This window comes from Callithrix jacchus, chromosome 3, assembly GCF_049354715.1.
Source record: "Callithrix jacchus isolate 240 chromosome 3, calJac240_pri, whole genome shotgun sequence".
Classification (NCBI taxonomy): domain Eukaryota; kingdom Metazoa; phylum Chordata; class Mammalia; order Primates; family Cebidae; genus Callithrix; species Callithrix jacchus.
Genome location: NC_133504.1, coordinates 68,884,909 through 68,907,697, shown reverse-complemented (window position 1 = coordinate 68,907,697; position 22,789 = coordinate 68,884,909). Strand labels below are relative to the sequence as shown.

At 40.0% G+C, this 22,789-nt stretch overlaps 1 protein-coding gene across 7 annotated transcripts in view; it reads left to right on the top strand.

Annotated features, from left to right (window-relative positions):
* The window catches only part of LOC144581750 (uncharacterized), a 259,124-nt gene that overhangs the window by 135,330 nt on the left and 101,005 nt on the right, over positions 1-22,789 (top strand). The window lies entirely within an intron of this gene.

Genomic DNA, 22,789 nt, shown 5'->3' with positions numbered 1-22,789 from the left:
TGCAAGGCTGAATGGGAACAATGGATGCAGGTTGCAGCAATTAGTTGAGGCAGGAACAAACCATTTGACTTCTTTCTGTGGCCACTTGGTTACTTGTAGTTACTTCAGATTTCCTGGCTCCTGGGGACCATCCAGAGGTGTATGTGTGGGTTACCAAGACTAAAATGGCCAGGCTTGGATTTGGAGGCCTAACACTTTCTATAAATATTTGGTAAGTTCATTTGTTTTAGGGCATAGTTTGAGTCTATTGTTTCTTTGTTAATTTTCTGTCTCGATGACCTGTCTAGTACTGTCAGTTGAGTATTAAAATCCCCCACTATTATTGTGTTGCCATCTATCTCATTTCTTAGGTCTAAGAGTAATTATTTTAGAAATTTGGGAGCTGCAGTGTTAGATGCATATATATTTAGGATTGTGATATTTTCCTGTTGGAATAGTTCTTTTATCATTGTATAATTTTCACTCTTTGTCTTTTTTTATTGAATTTTAGGTTTTGGGGTACATGTGAAGAACATGCAAGATAGTTCCATAGGTACACATGTGGCAGTGTGTTTTGCTGCCTTCCTCACCTTCACCTATATCTGGCATTTCTCCCCATGCTATCTCTCTCCAACTCCCCACCCCCTGCTGTCCCTCTACTATTCCCCCCAATAGATCCCAGTGTGTAGTGCTTCCCTCCCTGTGTCCATGTGTTCTCATTGTTCAACTCCCGCCTATAAGTGAGAACATGCAGTATTTCATTTTCTGTTCTTGTGTCAGTTTGCTGAGAATGATGTTCTCCAGATTCATTCATGTCTCTACAGGGGACACGAACTCATTGTTTTTGATTGCTGCATAATATTCCATGGTGTATATGTGCCACATTTTCCCTGTCCAGTCTATCATCGATGGGCATTTGGGTTGATTCCAGGTCTTTGCTATTGTAAACAGTGCTGCAGTGAACATTCGTGTGCATGTGTCCTTATAGTAAAACAATTTATAATGCTTTGGATAAATGGGATTGCGGGGTCAAATGGAATTTTTATTTCTAGGTCCTTGAGGAATCCCACACTGTCTTCCACAATGGTTGAACTAATTTACACTTCCACCAGCAGTGTAAAAGTGTTCCTAGTTCTCCACATCCTCTCCAGCATCTGTTGTCTCCAGACTTTTTAACAATAGACATTCTAACTGGCATGAGATGGTATCTCAATGTAGTTTTGATTTGCATTTCTCTAATGACCAGTGATGATGAGCATTTCTTCATGTGTTTGTTGGCCTCATACATGTCTTCTTTTGTAAAGGGTCTGTTCGTATCCTTTGCCCACTTTTGAATGGGCTTGTTTGTTATTTTCTTGTAAATCTGTTTTAGTTCTTTGTAAATTCCGGATATCAGCCCTTTGTCAGATCGGTAAACTGCAAAAATTTTTTCCCATTCTGTTGGTTGCTGATTCACTCTAATGACAGTTTCTTTTGCCGTGCAGAAGCTGTGGAGTTTGATTAAGTCCCATTTGTCTATTTTGGCTTTTGTTGCCAATGCTTTTGGTGTTTTGGTCATGAAGTCCTTGCCTACTCCTATGTCCTGAATGGTTTTGCCTAGATTTTCTTCTAGGGTTTTTTTGGTGCCAGGTCTTATGTTTAAGTCTTTAATATATCTGGAGTTAATTTTAGTGTAAGGTGTCAGGAAAAGGTCCACTTTCTGCTTTCTGCACATAGCTAGCCAGTTTTCCCAACACCATTTATTAAACAGGGTATTACTTTCCGATTGCTTGTTTTCATCAGGTTTATCAAAGATCGTATGGTTGTAGATGTGCTGTGTTCCCTCTGATGCCTCTGTTCTTTTCCATTGGTGTATATCTCTGTTTTGGTACCAATACCATGCTGTTTTGATTACTGTAGCCTTGTAGTATAGTTTGAAGTCCGGTAGTGTGATGCCTCCTGCTGTGTTCTTGTTACTTAGAATTGACTTGGCTATGCAGGCTCTCTTTTGGTTCCATATGAAGTTTAAGGTGGTTTTCTTCAGTTCTGCAAAGAAGGTCATTGGTAGCTTGATGGGGATAGCATTAAATCTGTAAATTACTTTGGGCAGTATGGCCATTTTCATGATATTGATTCTTCCTAACGATGAACGTGGAATATTTCTCCATCTGTTTGTGTCCTCTCTTATTTCGTTGAGCCGTGGTTTGTAGTTCTCCTTGAAGAGGTCCTTTACGTTCCATGTGAGTTGTATTCCTAGGTATTTTATTCTCTTTGCAGCAATTGTGAATGGCATTTCGTTCTTGATTTGGCTCTCTTTAAGTCTGTTATTGGTGCCCCAACCTACCAAGGCAGGCCAATATTCAAATCCAGGAAATACATAGAACACCACAAAGATATTCCTCAAGAAGAGCAACCCCAAGGCACATAATCGTCAGATTCACCAGGGTTGAAAGGAAGGAGAAAATGCTAAGGACAGCCAGAGAGAAAGGTCGGGTTACCAACAAAGAGAAGCCCATCAGACTCACAGCAGATCTCTCAGCAGAAACCCTACAAGCCAGAAGAGAGTTGGCGCCAATATTCAACAATCTTTTTTTATTTTTTGAGACAAAGTTTCGCTCTTGTTTACCCAAGCTGGAGTGCAATGGCGTGATCTCGGCTCACCGCAACCTCCGCCTCCTGGGTTCAGGCAGTTCTCCTGTCTCAGCCTCCTGAGTAGCTGGGATTACAGGCATGTGCCACCATGCCCAGCTAATTTTTTTGTATTTTTAGTAGAGACGGGGTTTCACCATGTTGACCAGGATGGTCTCAATTTCTTGACCTCATGATCCACCCTCCTTGGCCTTCCAAAGTGCTGGGATTACAGGCTTGAGCCACCACACCCAGCCCAACATTCTTAAAGAAAAGAACTTTCAACCCAGAATTTCATATCCAGCCAAACTAAGCTTCATAAGTGAAGAAAAAATAAAATTCTTTGCAAACAAGCAAGTACTTAGAGATTTTGTCACCACCAGGCCTGCTTTACAAGAGTTCCTGAAAGAGGCACTACACATAGAAGGAACAACCAGTACCAGCCACTTCAAAAACATACCAAATGGTAAAGAGCATCAACAAAATGAAGAATCTGCACAACTAACGGGCAAAACAGCCAGCTAGCATCAAAATGGCAGTATCAAATTCACACATAACAATATTAACCCTAAATGTAAATGGGCTAAATGCACCAATCAAAAGACACAGACTGGCAAGTTGGATAAAAAGCCAAAACCCATCGGTGTGCTGTATCCAGGAAACCCATCTCACATGCAAGGATACACAAAGGCTCAAAATAAAGGGATGGAGGAAGATTTACTAAGCAAATGGAGAGCAAAAAAAAGCAGGAGTTGCAATTCTCATCTCTGATAAAATAGACTTTAAAGCAACAAAGATCAAAAGAGACAAAGAAGGACATTACATTATGGTAAAAGGCTTGAACAAGAAGAGCTAATGATTCTAAATATATATGGACCCAATACAGGAGCACCCAGATATATAAGGGAAGTTCTTAACGACTTACAAAGAGACTTAGACTCTTACACAATAATACTGGGGAACTATTATTGACTCCACTGTCAATATTAGACAGATCAACCAAACAAAAAATTAACAAGGATATCCAGGACTTGAACTCAGACCTGGAACAAGCAAACCTGATAGGCATTTACAGAATTCTCCACCCCAAATCCTCAGAATATACATTCTTCTCAGCACCACATCACAACTACTCGAAAATTGACCACATAGTTGGAAGTAAATCACTTCTCAGCAAATGCAAAAGAATGGAAATCATAACAGTCTCTCAGACCACACTGCAATCAAGTTAGAACTCAGAATTCAGAAACTAACTCAGAACTGCACAGCTTCATGGAAACTGAACAACTGGCTCTTGAATGTTGACTAGATAAACAATGAAATGAAGGCAGAAATAAAGAAGCTCTTTGAAACCAATGAGAATGAAGACACAACATACCAGAATCTCTGGGACACATTTAAAGCAGTCTCTAGAGGAAAATATATAGCAATAAGTGCCCATATGAGAAGAATGCAGAGATCCAAAATTGACACCCTATTGTCAAAATTGAAAGAGCTAGAGGAGCAAGATAAAAAAAACTCAAAACCTAGCAGAAGACAAGAAATAACTAAGATCAGAGCAGTACTGAAGGAGAGAGAGACATGAAAAACCCTTCAAAAAATCAATAAATCTAGGATCTGGTTTTTTGAAAAGATCAACAAAATAGACCACTAGCCAGACTGATAAAAAAGAAAAGAGAGCATAACCAAATAGATGCAATAAAAAATGATAAAGAGGAAATCACCACAGATTCCACAGGAATGCAAACCATCATCAGAGAATACTACAAACAAGTCTAGGCACATAAACTGGTAAACCTGGAAGAAATTGATAAATTCCTGGACACTTGTTTACGTCTGCTGCAGCAGAACTCATAACCCCCCTTTTTTTCCCCAGGTGCTCTGTCCCAGGGAGTTAGGGCTTTATTTTTGAGTATTCATTGTGCTGCTGCCTTTTTTTTCTCAGGGCTGCCCTGCTCAGCAAGGAGCACGGCAGCCTCTGTCTGCCTGCAGAGTCTTTGCTGAGCTGTTGTTGTCACTGCCTTGCTGCCCTGTGAACTTCCCTGCAGTCCTGTTTATATGGGTGTGGTTAGAACTGCCTTGGCAATGGTGGCTCACCTGTGTAATGGCAGACTCTCTCTGTTATGGCGGGTTGCCTCGGAAACAGCAGGCTGCCTCAGCAATGGCAGACTACCTCTGTAGAGGTGGAGTGCCTCGGTAATGGCAGACGCCCCTCCCCCACCGAACTGCACTGTCCTGGGTTCAGCTGTGCTTGCTGTGAAACTCTCAACCCTGAGCATTTCCAGTTGCTGTTTTTGTGGGGGTGCGACCTGCCGAGCCTGATCACCTGGCTCCCTGCCTCAGAGCCTTTTTTTTGTGTGTGTTGAACAGTTGACTCTCTCCCAGGTGTTCCAGTTGCCTGCTGAAAGGGTGCTGGGATCTGTGTGATTTCCCGCGCAGCGACCCACTGCTCCATCTGAAACAATGGCACTGCCCAGGAATCTCCTAGCCTGGCTCTCTGTTTCAGACCCATTTAATCAAATGAATGGGCAAATCTGCCTTCCTGGAGCTCCAATTGCCTGGGTAAAAGGGCAACCAGACCAGTGTATTTTGTATGGAGAGCCACGGTGCTGGGGCGCCTGCAAAACAACTGCGCCAGCTGAAAGAGCTGTGCTGGCCAAAACAGCTGCACTGGTGACCCATGGGGCTCCTCCCCCTGGGAATCTCTTGGTCTGTGGACAATAAAGATCTCTCTGGAAATGCAGCATCCACTCACCCTCTGTGCTTTCACTGGGAGCTGCAATCCTGAGCTGCTCCTAAAGGGCCATCTTGGATCTTCCTCCCCTCTTTGTCTTTTTTAACTGTTGTTGCTTTACGATCTGTTTTGTCTGCTATACAAATAGCTACTCCTGCTTGTTTTTGGTGTCCATTTGCATGGAATATCTTTTCCTACCCCTTTACCTTAAGTTTATGAGTCCTCATGTGTTAAGTGAGTCTCTTGAAGACAGCAGATACCTGGTTGGTGAATTCTTATCCATTCTGCCATTCTGTGTGTTTTAAATGAAGCATTTAGGCCATTTATATTTAATGTTAGTATTGAGATGTGAGATACTATTCTATTCATTGTGCTAGTTATTGCCTAAATATCTTTATTTTTTTCATTTTATTATTGTTTGATAGGCCCTGTGAGATTTATGCTTTAAGGGTTTATTTTGGTATGTTTTGAGGTTTTGTTTAGCAGCTCTTATAGTAATAGCTTGGTAGTGGCAAATTCTCTCCGCATGTTTGAAAAAGACTATCTTTCATTAGTTTATAAAGCTTAGTTTCACTGGATACAAAATTCTTGGCCGATAATTGTTTTGTTTAATGAGGCTAAAGATACTACCCTGATCCCTTCTAGCTTGTAGGGGTTCTGTTGAGAAATCTGCTGTTAATCTGATGGGTTTTCTTTTATAGGTTACCTGGTGCTTTTGCCTCACAGCTCTTAAGATTCTTTCCTTCATCTTGACTTTAGATAACCCGATGACTATGCACCTAAGTGATGACCTTTTTGCGATGAATTTCCTGGGTATTCTTTGAGGTTCGTGTATTTGGATGTTTAGCCTCTAGCAAGGCCAGGAAGTTTTCCTTGATTATTCCCTTAAATAGGTTTTCCAAACTTTTAGATTTCTCTTTTTCTTTGGGAACACCAATTATTCTTAGGTTCAGTTGTTTAACATAATCTCACACTTCTTGTTCATTTTTTCAAAATCCTTTTTTCCTTGTTTTTGTCAGATTGGGTTATTTCAAAAGCCTTGTTTTCAAGCTCTGAAGTACTTTGTTCTATTGTTGAAAATTTCCAATGTACTTTGCATTTTTCTAAGTGTGTCTTTTATTTCCAGAAATTGTGATATTTTTAATTTTGCTATCTATTTTTCTTTTAGAGATTTTTTTCTTTCAGATCCTCTATTATTTTTTAAGTTTCTTTAAGTTGGTTTTCACTTCTCTCTGGTGCCTCATTGAATAGCTTAATAATCAACCTTCTGAATTCTTTATCTGGTAATTCAGAGATTTCTTCTTGGTTTGGATTCATTGTTGGTGAGCTAGTATAATCTTTTGGGGATTTTAAAGAACCTTGCTTTTTCATATTACCAGAATTCTTTTTCTGGTTCCTTCTTATTTGGGTAGAGTATGTCAGAGGAAAGATATGGGGCTCAAGCACTGCTGTTCAGATTCTTTTGTCTCATAGGTTGATCCCTTGATGTGGTACTCTCCCCCTTTTCCATAGGGATGGGACTTCCTGAAAGCTGGACTGCAATGATTGTTATTGCTCTTCTGGGTCTAGCCATCTAATGGAACTACCAGGCTCTGGGCTGGTACTGGGAGGGTATCTGCAGAGTCCTACAATGTGATTTGTTTTCAGGCCTCTTAACCATGGATGCCATCACCTGCTCCAGTGTAGGTAGCAGGGGAGTTAAGTAGACTTTGTGTGGGTCCTTGGTTTTGTGCTGGTTTTCTCAAATGCTGGTTTTACTAGCAGTGAAGTTGTCATGTGGGCAGACTCAGGACCTCTGATTTCCCAGGATGTTATAGGCAGTGGAATTAGCTATTGTTTTCTCCTTTCTTGGAACAGGGTTTCTCTTTTATGAGTTGCTGTAATGGCTTGAGTTGGTTGACCTTCAGTCAGGAGGTGGTGCTTTCAAGAGAGCAACAGCTGTAGCAATATAGTGAGGATACAATTTTGCCCTGAGGTTGCCTGGATAAGTATTTAAGTTTCTCAGGTAATGGGCAGGGCCATAAAGCTACCAAGAGATTATGTCTTTTGTCTTTGGCTACCAAGGTAGGTTGAGAAAGACCATCAGGTGGGGGCAGGGTTAGGCATGTCTGAGCTCTGATTCACCTTGGGTGGGACTTGCTGTGGGAGATGCAGGGAGGGTTCTCAGGCCAATGAAGTTATGATCCCTGGGGGAGTATGGCTGCCTCTGCTGCATCATACAGGTTGCCAGGAAAGCTATCAGTGACAGGCCTCACCCAGCTCCCATGCAACAAGCAAGGCTGGGCTCACCCCCACCATGCTCCATCAAACAGGATGAGTTTATATCCAGGCAGTAGGTGAGCAGGGCTAAGATCTTGCCCTTGGCTACAAAGAAGCAAGCAGGGCTTTCAAGCCTCACCCCTCCCCACATGCCTCAGCTTCTGTGCTTATATGTGCACCTCCCATTCACTCCCTCCACTCTCCAGATTCCTCCAGGAAAATTCATGTTTTGTGGAAATTATTACAAAGTACATAATTTCCTTCTCCCTGTGGTCCTTCCCCAGTTCCACTGGCAGCCCTCCCCAAAGACCCCTGAGAGATTAAAGTCAGAAATGGCTATCCTGGGTTTCCCTGGGGACCAGGAGTGCCTAGAGGGTTATTCTCCCTGCTTCTTCTACTTTTATATTTTGCTTGGCTCTCTAAATTCATTTCAGCTCTAGGTAAGGTTAAATCCTTCTCTTGTGATCTGGATTTTAGGGTTTCCCCAGTTAGGATGGGTGTTCAGAGGCAGACTTTCCCTCTCTCACACTTTGGGCACTCACAATTTTTTGGCTGTCTCACTGAGTTTGCAGCAGCAAGCTGCTTCTTTCAAAGGATCTGTGAATTATTTCAGTTTTTGTAGTCTGTTTCTGCAGTAGTTCTTGGAGCAAAAGTTCACAGTATGAGTCTCCATATGCTGTTCTGTCCATCCAAACGGGAGCAGCAAGTTAGTCATGCCTCTTACCCACCATTCAAAAATATTTTTTGACTTTTTAGTATTAGCCATGCTGACTGGTGTGAGATAGTATCTAATTGTGGTTTTGATTTGTATCTCTCTAATGATTCATGATGAAGAGCATTTTTTTTTTTTCATGTTTTTTGGCTCCTTAGTCTTTTTTAAGAAGTATCTGTTCATGTCCTTGGCCCACTTTTTAATGGGGTTGTTTTTTGCTTGTTGATTTAAATTTCTTGTAGATTCTGGATTTTAATCTTCTGTCAGATGCACAGTTTGCAAATATTTTCTCCCATTCTGTAGGTTGTCTGTTTACTTTGTTGCTCATTTCTTTTGCTGTGTAGAAGCTCTTTAGTTTAATTATGTCCCCTTTGTCTATTTTTGATTTTATTGCATTTGCTTTTGGAGTCTTCATTATAAATTCTTTGTCTAGGCCAATATCTAGAAGGGCATTGCCTAAGTTTTCTTTTGGGATTTTTATAGTTAGAGGTCTTGCATTTAAGTCTTCAGTCCATCTTAAGTTAATTTTAATATATGGTGAGAGGTAGGAGTTCAGTTTCATTCTTCTGCATATGGTTAGGTGGTTTTTTCAGCATCATTTATTGAATAGTATATTCTTTCCCCATTATTTATTTTTGTTGACTTTGTTGGCAATCAGTTGGTTGTAGGTGTGTGGTTTTATTTTGGGGGTCTCTATTCTGTTTTGTTGGTCTACTTATCTATTTAGTGCTAGTACTATGCTGTTTTGGTTACTGTAGCCTTGTAATATAAAGTCAAATAGTGTGATGCCTCCAGCTTTATTCTTTTCGCTTAAGATTGCCTTGCCTACTCATGCTCGTTTTTGGTTCCTTGTGAATTTTAGAATAGTTTTTTCTAATTCTGTGAAAAATGATGTTGGTAATTTAATAGAAATAACATTGAATCCATAGATTGGGCAGTGTTGATTTTTTAATGATATTGATTCTTCCAACTTATAAGCATAGACTGATTTTTTATTTGTTCGTATCATCTATAATTTCTTTCAACAATGTTTCATAGTTGTCTTCACAGAGATGTTTTGCCTTCCTTGTTAGATGTATTGCTAGGGATTTTTTGTGTGTGTGCCTACTATAAATGGGATTTCATTCTTGATTTGGCTCTCAGCTTGAACACTATTGGTGTATAGAAATGTATTTTTTGTACGTTGATTTTTCTTTCATTCTTTTTCCATTGTGAGATGCAGCTACCACAGTGCTTAAAGGGAAATTTAAAGTTATAAATATGTATATTTTTAAAAAGAATAGTTAATTTTAATCACATAGACTTTCATCTCCAGAATCTAGAAAAGGAAAAGAAAGTTAAACCTAAAGAAAGTAGAAAAAATGAAATATTAAAGAAAGATAAAATCAATAAAGGACAATTATAAAATACAAAATAATAGAGATAATCAGCCAAGTCTTTCAGTTTTTGTACTTGGAAAACACAGTTTGCCAAAACTGACAAAAATAAATAGAAAATCTGAAGAGTTGCATATTATTATTATTTTTAATTTTTATTTTTTAGAAGGAAAAAAAAGGAGTGAAGGAGAGGAAGAAAGAGGAAGAAAAAGAGGGAGAGAGAATGGGAATGTTGCTTTATTCTAAAAATGGGTATTAATAATGGCCGATCAATATTTTGTTTATTTAAGGTGGATAATGTATATTTTGTGTATTTTAAATGGAGAGCTCTATAACTATTTATGGAGTTTACTTGTTCTGGATCTGAGTTCAAGTCCTGGATATCCTTATTAATTTTCTGTCTCATTGAGTCTAAATCTCTTTATGGGTCTTATGTATCTGGGTGTTAGGATCATTAGCTCTTATTGTTGCATTGATCCTTTTACCACTATATCTTTGTTGCTTTGAAATCTATTTCATCAGATGTGAGAATTGCAACTCCTGCTTTTTATTTATTTATTTATTTTTGCTCTCCATTTGGTTGGTAAATCTTTGTATACAAAAAACGTTGATTTTTGTATCCTGAGACTACTAATGTTATTTATTATTTCTAGGAATCTTTTGGTGGAATTGTGAGGATTTTCTAGGTATAGAATTATATTGTCAGTGAAGAAAGATTATTTGACTTCCTCTTTTCCTGTTTGAATGTCTTTTCTTTCTCTTGCCTGATTTATCTTGCTGGGACTTCCAGTACTATGTTGAATAGGAGTGGTGAGAGTGGACTTGTCTGGTTCCAGTTATTAGGAAAAAAAAAAGCTTACAGCTTTTGCCCATTCAGTATGATGTTGGCTGTGGGCTTGTCATAGATGGCTCTTATCATTTAAGGCATGTTCCTTTGGTGCCTGGTTTGTTGAGAGTTTTTATTGTAAAGGAATGTTGGCTTTTATTGAAGGCTTCTTCTGTGTCTGATGAGATGTTTATATGGTTTTTGTTTTCATGTGGCAAATCACATTTATTAATTTGCACACGTTGAACTCACCTTGCATTCCAAAAATAAAGCTCATTTGATTGTGGTGAATTAGGTTTTTGATGTGTCACTGGATTCAGTTTGCTAGTATTTTGTTGAGGATTTTTGCATCTCTGTTCATCAGGATATTGGCCTGTAGTTTTGTTTATGGTTGTGTCTTTGCCAGATTTTAGTATCAGGATGATACTGGTTTCATAGAATGAGTTAGGGAAGAATCCCTCCTTCTTGATTTTTTGGAATAGTTTCTATAGGATTGGTACCAGTTTTTCTTTGTACATGTGGTAGAATTAGGCTGTGAATCCACATGGTCCAGGGATTTTTATTGATTGGTAAGTTTTTAGTTAGTGATTCAATTTCATTACTTGTTGGTCAGCTCAGAATTTCTTTTTCTTACTGGTTCAATTTTGGGAGGTTATGTGTTTCCAGGAATTTATTCATTTTCTCTAGCTTTTCTAGTTTGTATGCATAGAGATGTTCATAGTCGTCTCTAAGGATCTTTTGTATTTCTGTGGGATTGGTTGTGATGTCACCTTTGTTATTTCTCATTTTGCTTATTTCGATTATCTTTCTCTTTTTCTTTATTTCTTTATTTTTATTTTTTTGAGATGGAGTTTCACTCTTGTTGCCTGGGCTGGAGTGCAATCGTGTGATCTTGGCTCACTGCTACCTCCACCTCCTGGGTTCAAGGGTTCAAGTGATTATCCTGCCTCAGCCTCCTGAGTAGCTGGGATTACAGGCATGTACCATGACGCCCAGCTGATTTTTGTTATTTTTTAGTAGAGATGGGGTTTCACCATGTTGGTCAGGCTGGTCTCGAACTCCTGACCTTGTGATCCACCCACCTTGGCCTCCCAAAGTGCTGGGATTACAGGCTGAGCCACCATGCCTAGCCTCTTTTTCTTTATTAATGTAGCTAATAGTCTGTGAATCTTGCCGATCCTTTCAAAGAACCAACTATTTATGTCTTGATTCTTTGGTTTCTTGGTCTCAATTTCATTTAGTTCTGCTTTGATTTTTTATTTTTTCTGCTAGCTTCGGGTTTAGTTTGTTCTTGTTTTCCTAATTCCTTCAGGTGTGAAAATAGGTTGTTAATCTGCAATCTTTCCTTCTTCCTAATGTAGTCATTTAGCACTATAAGCTTTCCTCTTAGCATTGCTTTTACCACATCCAGAGGTTTTGGTCTTTTGTGTCTCTGTTTGTATTTACATTTCTTTCAAAACATTTTTAAAATTTCTGCCTTTAGTTTGTTTAATTTTTTTTTTTTTTTTTTGAGATGGAGTGTCACTCTTGTTGCCCACTGGAGTGCAATGGCCCAATCTTGGCTCACTGCAATCTTTGCCTCCTGGGTTCAAATGATTCTTTTGCCTCAGCCTCCCAAGTAGCTGGGATTACAGGCATGTGCCACCATGCCCAGCTAATTTTGTATTTTTAGTAGAGATGGGGTTTTTCCATGTTGGTCAGGCTGGTCTTAAACCTCTAACCTCAGATGATCTGCCTGCCTTGGCCTCCCAAAGTTCTGGGATTACAGGAGTGAGCCATTGTGCCTGGCCCTTTAGTTTGTTTTTTACCCTCCAAATAATTCAAGAGCATGTTTTTAGTTTCCATGTGTTCATGTACCTTTGAGAGTTCCTCTTGGTATTGGTTTCTACTTTCATTCTACTGTGGTCCAAGAAGATGGTTAGTATGATTACGATTTAAAAAAATTTGTTAAGAGTTGCTTTATGACGATCAGCTGGTCAATATTAGAGTATGTTCTGTGTGTAGATGAGAGCATGCATATTCTGTAGTTGTTGGGTAGAGTATTCTGCAGAGTATTCTGTCTATTAGGTCTAATATATTATATTTATATTTAAGTTCATGATTTCTTTTTTAGTTTTCTGCCGCAATAATCTGTCTAATGCTGCTGGTGGAGTGTTGAAGTTCCCCACTAATATTGTGTGGCTGTCAAATACTTTTCTTGGGTCTAGAAGTAATTGTTTTTCAAATCTGGGTGCATTCATGTTGGGTACATAGATATCTAGGATAGTTAAGTCTTTTTGTTGATTTGAACCCTTTAATATTATGTAATGCCTTCTTTGTCCTTTTTTACTGTTGTTGGTTTAGGGTCTGTTTTATCGGATGCAAGAATAGTGATTTCTGCTCTTTTTTGTTTTCCATTTGCATGATAGATCTTTCTCCATCTTTGAGAGTGTGGGTGTCATTACATGTGAAATAGGTCTCTTGAAGACAGTAGAAAGATGGGTCTTTTTTAAATCCAATTTTCTACTCTGTGTCTTTTAAGTGGAGTGTGTAGGCCATTTATGTTCAAGGTTAATCTAGATATGTGAGGGTTTTTTCCTGTCATAGTATTGTTAGTTAGTTGCTTTGTAGTCTTGATTGTGTAGTTGTTTTTATGGAGTTAATGGTCTGTATGCTTGTGGTGCTTTTGGGGTGGCAAGTATTCTTTTATTTCTATGGTTAGAGCTCCCTAAGCATCTCTTGTAGGGCCCAAGTGGTGATGATAAATTTCCCTAGCAATTGCTTGTCTGGGAAATACTTATTTCTCCTTTGTTTATGAAGCTTAGTTTGGCAGGATATAAAATTCTATGCTGGCATTTTTTTTTCTTTAAGAATACTGAAAATGAGTCCCGAATTTCTTCTGGCTTATAATGTTTCTGCTGAGAAGTCTGCTGTTAGTCGGGTGGGTTTTCCTTTATAGGTAGTACGAGCCTATATTATCCTTTTCTCTAGCTGCCTCTAAGACTTTTTCTTTCATGTTGACTTTGGACAGTCTGATGACTATCTGCCTTGGGGATGGTCATCTTCGATAATACCTCACAGAAGTTCTCTGGATTTCTTGTATCTACATGCCAACATTTCTAGCAAGATTGGGAAAATTTTCCTGAATTACATCCTCAAATATGTTTTCCAAGTTGCTTACTTTCTCTTCTTCTCTCTCAGGAATGCCAATATATCATAGATTTGACCACTTTACATAATCCCACAATTATTGAAGGCTTTGTTTTACATTTTGATTCTTTTTAAACAAATTTTTCCCTGACTAGTTTGAGTCAAAGACCAGTCTTCAAGCTCTGAAATTCTTTCTTCAGCTTGGTCTAGTCTGTTGTTAATGCTGCCAATTGTATTTTAAAATTGCTGAAGCAACATTTTCAATCCCATAAGGTTTTGTTTCGTTCTTTCATAATATAGCTAGGTAGTCTTCTAAATCTTGGATTATTTTTCTGGCTTCTTTGTGTTATATTTCAACTTTATCTCAGATCTCATTGCGTTTCTTTGCCATCCATATTCTGAATTCTGTATCTGTCATTCCAGACATTTCATTCTGGTTGGACCCATTGCTTAGGAGCTAGTGGGTTCTTCTGGGGATGATGAAATACTCTGGCTGTTTTTATTGCCTGAGGACTTGCACTAATTCCTTCTCATCTGAGATTGCAGATGCTCCTCCTCCTCCTCCTCCTTCTTTTTGAATTTGCTATTGTTTGAATGATGCTCCTTAATTTTTTATTCTTTTTTCCCTTGGGTTTATGGTTATGGTATTTATCATATGTATAATTGATTGGCTGCATTTCTGGGTGCTCTAAGGGTTCTAGCTCTGTACAGGTTTCTTGGTTGCAGATAGGTTCATGCAGTGGCTTTCTCAGATGTGGCTTGTAGCAATGCAATTTTCTTTGGTGATGCAATTCAGGCTGTAGTCTGGTAGATAGAGCTTAAGAGTAAGAGCCAGCAGGTAAAGATGGGAGCAGAGGCAACAGAGAAGCACAGAAATTACTCACTCCCAGTGCACATTAGCTTTCTGTGGAGGTGGAGCTACTAGAAAAGCCTGAGAAGCAGACTCTTGCAGCTTATGCTCCCTACGCCCTGGTGGGAATAGTTGCTGCTGAGTCTGTGACAGTGCACTGAGGAAGGGGTGGGGGCTGAGAGAAGATTCCTCTCCATATCTGTTCATGGGCTAAGGTGGTGCTGCCTCCAGTGTCTGGTGCTGTGCTTGTGCTTCTTTTGACCCAAGGGGGTCTTTGGTGGGCTGTGCTCTCTCCTCCCTTAGAGGTAGTCTACACTAAGAGTTAGATCTCCAGGGTAGTGGGGCCTGTCTCCCTTCTGCTCCTTTTAGCTGGTAGGGCCTTGACCCCCAACTGACCAAGGAAGAAGGCTGGGGGACTCAGCAATGACACACTCAGACTGGTTCCAGATCACAAAGCCGTCTCTCCTGCAAGTCATGCAGGCTGGGAGAAACCTAGACTTCAGCAACTCTCCTCCTGTTCCTGTCCTACAACAGGAGAAAGCCTAATTCAGTGCCCACTGCTGGGGCACTCTCCATACTTCCCACTTAATTCTGGATGTGTGGGTCCTTTCCCAGTTCCAGAGCAAGTGCTGGAAACTCTAGCCCAAGACTATAATGAATGCGGTGGCTGCCATTGCCAGGTCACCAAACAACATCTCTAAATTCCCCAAATGGTGCCAAATGTGGGCTTGTGACTGGAGAGGGTGGGACCCCTCTCAGGTGAGCACCATGAGCAAAAAGCTGTGGGGAGGGCAGTCCACTCAATTCTCAGTCTCAGAACAGTCTGTAGCAAGGCACTGGGTATTGTCATAGATATGAATAGGGGAGCCTGGCTTGCCTGCCCCTCCTTGGCTGGGTGGTGGCAACAAGTATTAAAAAAATGCTTGTTGATGCAAAGAACTTTTCCTGTACTATCGTACTTAAGTCATACAACACTTGAGTACAGAGAGGTCAAGTAGCTTGACTAAGATTGCAGCTAATATGTGATAAAGCCAACCCAGTTCCTCAGACTTGGGACCCGACCCTCTTCCCTTCCACTTGAACATACTGTTTGTATAAGTTCTCATCACTAGGAGCTTCTTGTAGGAAACCCATATCCCACTTGCTATAGTATGAACCTATTTCTTTTTGTTCTCTCCTCAGTTAATTAAAAAAAAAAATCATCCCCAAATTAGAAGTTTGTTCTAAAGTGGTAGGTTTACCTCATATAATGTTAGGATAATAAGGCTCTAAGTAGAAAGCACTGAAAGAGACCAATACATTTTAAAAGAGGCTTTAATCATGTGATCACACTTCTCATTTCCAAGCAAAGTGTGTGTACATGTGAGTGTTTGAGGATGACATGATAGCCCTGTGATTGTCCCTTCTTCCACTTCTATCCAACATGCGGAACATTTTCATTCTAAATTATAAAACTATAGTAAAGGATGTAAAAGTGTAAATTTGGGTGCTCACAAGTATCATAAGCTCCTGGAAGAATATCGTATGTTTTCTATTTCTGGTCTGCTCATGGATCACCCACATGTCACCTTTTCTCCACCTTGACCTCAATGATGTGTGCTTTCTTAGGCTGAGCTCTGAGAATGAGGTATGTGGATTGAAATTGTATTGGGACTCTGGCCTGGCCTAGAAGAAAGTGCAGGAGTGAATGTCAATGTTGTAGTCGGGGCTCAGTCTGGTTGGAGGGGAAATAGCTGACTAATGGAAAGAGACAAAGGCAAATACTGGAACAGGCAGGCTTGGGAAGCAGGGAGGCCCTTAACCCAGAGGTAGGAGAGAAAAGTCTTGATTTAAATGTTTGAAAAACAGACTGAAAATAAATCAGTCTCTTTTATTAGTATATAGCCTAAATTTACACTTCTAATGCCACCACCAAAGAATGACATGTTCGCTCTAAAGTGCTGGAGTCTTTAGTTGGCTTGGTATCCAGTGAGGGAGATGTTTTTTTTGGGCAGACATCCTTGGTACATTGTCTGTGGATAATGCTGCACCTTCCAAGTGGTTTACATCTTTCTGAGGAACTCAGGTTTTTATTTCACCTTAACTTGGAATAGGTATGTTATTTGGGATCCTTGTGCTTCTCTTCACTGTAGTTTTTCTCCTTGGGAATTTTGCAGTCCCTGGAAAGAGATTTGGCCTGGCTTTGCCCAGGCTTCTCTATGGAGAAACTATGATATGCCTTGATGGTCATTTCTCTGAGCCTGAATCAACATATTTTACATCATAGTTGGCTTTGTGGGTTTCAGAAACAGGACATGACCAGTTTTTTTGAAATAAGAATGTTTGTCAGGTCATACCTGATGGAGAAAATATCAGAAATATGAATACTAATGTAGAAATTACTTCATAGTGAATGTTGGTTGATGGAATCATTAATTGCATTAAACAGATATTTATTGAATACCTGATACTAGGAAGTGGAGTAATATGAAACAATAAGATGTTTTCTGTTTTCTTCAGAGGCCCACAGGAGCTGAGGAAGCAGCCAATTTCCTGTAGAAAGCATGATAGGTACTATGGACATTTTGCTTTGCGTTAGGAATTTCAGTACAGTGCAGCAGCCAAAGGTCTCTCTAACCAATATTGTCCTCTAAACAGGAGTATTTTTCACGAACAATCTTATATGTTAGCCAAGGTTATGTTTGTTCCTTTGGATTACCCATTTCACAGAGTGTAGCTGTTTTGATCTATGTCAAAAAGAACCTATGTGCCCTACATCCCAAAAGACATTAAAATGGCTTGGCCTGTGTTCCCCATGCAGGCTTAGAAGCCCTGCAAATACTGCATATTGTTGAGTTTGAAATGCTAAAGAGAACATTTTCAGTATAGAATTTAATCAGCCAATCTTAATTTCTTCTGGAAGAGCTACATATATAAGCTATTACACAGTTTTAGATTTCTTTTCTGGGAAAAATAAAATCCTACTTTTAATTAATTATCATGATAATTTTTTCAAAGGCGACCAGAGAATTGTTTTAGGATAGCTCCTATATAATATGGTTTCCAGAGTAAGTATTTACTTTGAGATGTGAGAGCTTCCAATTTCTTATTGGAAGCCCAAATGAGAATTCAGTTTGTATGTGTGTGGTAGTGATGGTGGGGGCACTCATTACTTTCCAATACATCAGTATAACTTTTTATTCTTACTCATTATTATTCACTTGGTTCCTCTTACAATATGAATAGAAGGAGAAAAACATCTATAAATCACTTAAAACATTTTATGAGAAGAAAGGGAACAAATTAGCCCTTTTGAATCACTAGCTTTGCAGAGGAGAAAGAGCAGAAGATATATTTAATCTTTCATCAAAGACTTTATTTGAAATTACTAATATACAGTTCCATACAGAACAGTGCTAAATGAGTTATTAGAACATTTAAACAAGATCATCATTGTTTTTATTAGTAGCATTATTCCTTACTCCTTTTGTTAGAAAAACACCCTGCAGTGTGTGCAGATCCATTTAATTGCAATCCTTTTACATTTTCTTTCAAATGTAGTTGACTTATTTTATAAATATTTCAAGTACATAATTGCTATTTTGCTTTAATGAAATCACAAACATATTTAGATAATCTAAGAGATTAGAATGCATTGCTCTTGCGTCAGGTTTATAGAAGAGGTAACAATGACTTATTGACTTTATTGACTATGATCCTGAGGGAGAGTTTTTCACCTTATGACCCTCCTTTGTAGGAAACATCTGTGGCATTGAACACACCTGGGCTTCAAGCCCAGCTCTTTAACTTACTAGTTGGTATGATCTTAGGTAAGTTCTTTATCTTCTTTGAGCTTCCAGAATGTTCTGTAGTTTATATTAAGTATAATATTACGAACTTGCCAGACTGATATGAGGATAAATAGATAATAAAGTACCTAACAGAGGGCCAGGCAAATGGTAATTACTCAATAAATGTTAATTTAGTTTCTTGTCAGCTCCATTTGATTGATAGAGGAGATTTGCTAAAGAGATTCTTGAGGTTCTGATCTCAGTTGTCAGTAGAGATCTATTTTCTTTTTTTTAATTACTGAAGTTAAGAACTCTAGATTTAATGCAGGACTATCCCTTATGTGTGCTGTACAAGAAAAAAAACATGTCTTTAGTCATATCCATCCTGTCTTTGTGGTTCAACAGTGATCACAATAGGAAGTGTGATGATCTGGAATAGAGAAAAGTGGAACAGATGTAGAATTTGGGGCTTGGCTAAGCCTGCTGGGAAATTTGCATTAGATGGCTTAGCTGAGAATCCAGAAAATCAGGTGTTTTTGTAAGGATATGGCCTGGGGTGGTGATGGTGGTAGTGGCATGGGGTGGTCCAGGAGGCCACAGGGCACAGTTCTTCTACTGGGGTAGAGGCAGATATGTATATCTACAAAGGATCTGTTATAGAGCCAGTGATCACTGTTTGCTCCTAGAAAATATCTAGGAAATTATCCATCTTCTTATCACTTAATTCTGCAAGTTTGAGTCCACACAATGCTCATTGACACATTGAAATGAAACTGGTTGCTTCAGTTAAGGATGCAACCTGGTCATCACTTCCCATATAGGCACATCTTTCTTAAGGCCTCATGCTGGAGAAGATGGGTTGGCATGATCTTGTGGCTTTCACATGATGCTGTCCTCGGGGGGCACAGGAATAACCTTGCCTTAAATGAATGACAATGCATTCCCTGGTACTGTTGCCCAGAGAATGATTAGAAAGTACTTTATGTGGTTGTTATTTGTCCCATGCTACTTCTTTAGTCAAATTTCCATTCTACCTTAGAGAAATGTTGGAAACAGAGGCAGAAAGACCAAATCTTGACTGTCCATCATTCATTTCTGAGATTTGGAGAAACCAAAGGCTGACCTGGGCATTTCTGCTCATTCCAGGATGAGCTTAGAGAATCACCAGGCCTTCCTCAGAAGGGAAGCCTTTTCTGTACATCTCACAGAGCCTGGAGTGGTATCTTTACCACAAAACAGTTGCTCACTGTGGATTAACTTATTGGATGAACAGAAGTTTTTCTGAGACAGGCTTTTCTTATATTTGCTACTTATACTTGTGGACAGCTGTGCTTCCCATTGTCATCATCATCAATATTATTGTAATTGTCATTAACAGGAAACATCCATCTGTAAGGCAATAGCCAAGGTGTTATGTTAAAAAAAAAAAAAAAAAGAATAGAGACACAATTAAAAATAGAACTTCCCAGGGCAATAATCAAGTCTTTTTTGTTAACTTTTATTTTAAGTTTAGGGTACATGTGCAAGATGTGCAGGTTTGTTTCATAGGTAAATGTGTGTCATGTGGGTTATTTCCTCAATCAGGTATTAAGCCTAGTATCCATTAGTTATTTTTTCTGACTGTCACCCTCCACCCTCCAATAGGCCTCAGTGTGTGTTGTTCCCCTCTATGTGTCTATGTGTTCTCGTCATTTAGCTCCCACTTATAAGTGAGAACATGTGGTATTTGTTTTTCTGTTCCTGTGTTAGTTTGCTAAGGATAATTGCCTCTACCTGCATCCATGTCCCTGCAAAGGACATAATCTTGTTCTTTTCTGTGTCTGCGTAGTATTCCATGGTGTATATGTGCCACATTTTCTTTATTCAGTCTATCATTGATGGGTATTTAGGTTGATTCCATGCCTTTGCTATTGTGAATAGTGCTACAATGAACATACACATGTATGTGTCTTCATAATAGACAATTTATATTCCTTTGTGTATATACTATATACCCAGTAATGGGATTGCTGGGCTGAATGGTATTTCTCTCTTTAGGTGTATGAGGAATCATCACACTGTCTTCTACAATGGTTGAACTAATTTACTCTCCCACCAACAGGGTATATGCATTCCTTTTCCTCCACAATCTCTCCAGCACCGGTTATTTTTTGACTTTTTGTTAATAGCCATTCTGACTGCTGTGAGATGGTATCTCACTGTGGTTTTGATTTTCATTTCTCTAATGATCAGTATGTTGAGCTTTTTTTTCATATGCTTATTGGCCACATGTTGGGAAAAGTGGCAAAGGAGAAAGGACTTACAGAGTGCCTACATAAATTGGTTATGAGTAACATATAAACAAGGAAAAACAAACTGCGGAAGGCCACAGGAGGCCTCTGAGAAGAAGGCCTCTCCATGCCTCATGTTCTGGTGCAGGGTGACCTAGGCTCTGTTACCATAAATATTGTGCTACCAGTGAAAGTGCAGAGGGTGAGTGGACGCCGCATATCCAGATGGATCTTTATTGCCCACAGACCAGTAGATTCCCAGGTAGAGGAGCCCCACGGGTCACCAGCGCAGCTCTCCGTACAAAATACACTGGTCTGGTTGCCCTGTTAAACTGGCAATAGGAGATTTGGAAAGGCAGATTAGTCCATTCATCTGATTAAATGGGACTGAAACATAAAGCCAGGCCAGGAGATTCTTGGGCAGTGACGTTGTTTCAGCCGGTGCAGTGGGTCGCTGCAAGGGAAATCACACAAATCCCGGCACCCTTTCAGCAGGCTACTGGAACACCTGGGAGAGAGTCAACCGTTCAACTTAAAAAAAAAGGGCTCTGAGGCAGGGAGCCAGGTGATCAGTCTCAGTGGGTCCCACCCCCCCCCCCACACACAAAACCCTACAATTGGAAACGCTTGGGGTTGAGAGTTTCATAGCAAGCACAGCTAAAACTGGGATGGCCCAGCTCAGTGTGGGAGGGGCGTCCACCATTACCAAGGCACTCCACCCCTACGGAGGTAGTCTGCCATTCCTGATGCAGCCTGCCATTGCTGAGGCAACCCACCATAACAAGGAGAGTCCACCACTACTGAGGTGGGCCAACATTGCTGAGGCAGTTCTAAACACACCCATACAAACAGGACTGCAGGGAAATACACATGGCAGCAAGGCAGAGCCAGCAGCAGGGCAGAACCCATAAAGCCTCTGCAAAGCTTCAGCAAAGCCTCTGTAGGCAGTGACTAGGCTGCCTCCTTTCTGGGCAGGACAGTCCTGGAAAAAAAAAAAGGCAGCAACATAATGGATACTCATAATTAAAGCCCTAACTCCCCAGGACAGAGTACCTGGGGAAAAAAAGGGGGTTTATGAGTTCTGCTGCAGCAGACTTAAATGTACCTGCCTAGCAGCTCTGAATGAACAACGGAGCTCACAGCTCAGCACTTGAGCTCCTATAAAGAACAGACTGTCTCCTCAAGCAGCTCCCTGATCCCCAGTATCCAAAGAGTCACCTCACAAAGGACTGATCAGACTGACATTTGGCAGGCATCATTCTGGGACAAAGATAGCAGCAGAAGAAACTGGTAGCAACCCTTACTGTTCTGCAGCTGCTGCAGGTGACTCCCAGGCAATCAAGGCCTGGAGTGGACCTCAGAAGTCCTAAAGCAGAGGGGCCAGACTGTTAGAAGGAAGACTAAGAAACAGAAATAACTTCATCATCAACAATCTGGACAGCCACTCAGAGACACAATCTGAAAATCAGCAACTACACAGACGACAGGAGGATAAATCTACAAAGATGGGAAGAAACCAGCACAAAAAGAAGGAAAACACCTGAAACTGGAACACCTCACCTCCTACAAGGGATCACAACTCCTCGCCAGCAAGGGAACAAAGCTGGATGGAGAATGAGTGCGATGAAATGACAGAGTCAGACTTCAGAAGGTGGGTAATGAGAAACTTCCGTGAGCTAAAAGAACATGTTCTAACTCAATGCAAAGAAACTAAGAACCTTGGAAAAAAGATTTGATGAAATGATAACAAGAATGGACAACTCAGAGAGGAATATGAGTGAATTGATGGAGCTGAAAAACACAACACGAGAATGTTGCGAAGCATGCCAAAGTTTCAACAGCTGAATCGACCAAGCAGAAGAAAGGATATCAGAGGTCAAAGATCAACTCAATGAAATAAAATGAGAAGCCAAGATTAGAGAAAAAAGCGCAAAAAGGAATGAACAAAGTCTCCAAGAAATGTGGGACTATGTGAAGAGACCTAATCTATGTTTGATAAGTATACCTGAATGTGACGAAGAGAATGAATTCAAGCTGGAAAATACTCTTCAGGATATTATCCAGGAAAATTTCCCCAACCTAGCAAGGCAGGCCAATATTCAAATCCAGGAAATACATAGAACACCACAAAGATATTCCTCAAGAAGAGCAACCCCAAGGCACATAATCTTCAGATTCACCAGGGTTGAAATGAAGGAGAAAATGCTAAGGGCAGCCAGAGAAAAAGGTCGGGTTACCCACAAAGGGAAGCCCATCAGACTCACAGCAGATCTCCTG